We start from the raw sequence: 1,264 nt of genomic DNA on the forward strand, positions 1-1,264 counted from the left end.
GTTTTCAAAACAAAGTACGTTGGAGCACTTCCACACAAACGTTCATCCGGAGACTCTGTAACATGTCAGCTGATTTACCTGAATCTGAAATCCCCACATTGTCAAATAATACAATAAAGATTTTCGTTATTAACATCTGGTCCGATTGTGTCAAATTTGACACGGTTCTTCTACTACTATTATTTCTTCTTCTGCTTCTTCTTTTTCTTTTATTTTAGCTGCTCCCTTTATGGGTCAGAGTCAGATTTATTGTCACATCAGAGATTAGCAAAAGTAAAAAGTGGGTGAAAAACTTTTTGTTTCAGAACAGATCAGCAGAAACACAGTGAGACACCACATTTTATATATGCTCAAATGCATTAGTAAAAGTGCATATGTCTGACATCAAAATAGCAATAAAAATAAAAGTAAATTAACAGGTCGTAATTTATTCAGCAACCTGACAACAGTCGGAAAATAGCTCTTTTGCATCCTGGTCGTGTGCCTGAGGATGCATTTATAGTGTTTCCACATGATGATGATCCACTGTTGTTGACTTTTCCTTCTCGCAGCTTCACATCAAGCACATGCCCAAACCAGCGCAGCCTTGCTTCACTAACTCAACCTGAGCTGGTCTCACCCATTTTGTAAGGGTCCCCTTTCATTCTTGCTGCCTGTCCATCTGTCACAGATCATCCCTGATACTCAACTTCATTATCTCTCTTATGCATTATTGTTTTAGAGGGTTGACCCCAGGTATTCACACTCATCCACTTTCACTGCCTCTGCTCTTTGCAGATGTTACACCTGCTTCCCTCTCTGTCACACACATGCATTCTGTCTCAAAATTCACACGCAGCGCATTCCCCCTAAATATTGACTGAATTAGCCTCTCAAACATGTATGTTACACAGTCCTGCACATAAACACATTTATCCTTATCCTGAATTAAATCATGTAAGTAAATAAGGTTATAACATACCAGATGGAGCATTAACCTTGGGTTCTGTAAATGATCTATTGATATAGGAGCATCTCCACAAGAGTTTTCATAACAATCGTTTCCTTGGCTTGTCTGATCTGAAAAATACAGACATAATATTTTTAGTCCACCAGCCCAAGATCTGAGCTTTGTCTGATTAACCTGTAGTAGTCTGTGCAAAGACTCAGAAATAACTCAAATCCAAATAAAACGGCAATCTTGTTACATGGTAAAGCTTTTATTCTGAAACTGAAATTCCCACAGTTCCTTTCATTTTATTCTGACCAGCTTAACCGCCGGCTT

This window comes from Aulonocara sp. 'chitande type north' Nkhata Bay, linkage group LG5 (assembly GCF_057382095.1).
Source record: "Aulonocara sp. 'chitande type north' Nkhata Bay isolate Kocher_YH1m ecotype deep benthic linkage group LG5, A_spYH_male_GT1.1, whole genome shotgun sequence".
Classification (NCBI taxonomy): Eukaryota; Metazoa; Chordata; class Actinopteri; order Cichliformes; family Cichlidae; genus Aulonocara; species Aulonocara sp. 'chitande type north' Nkhata Bay.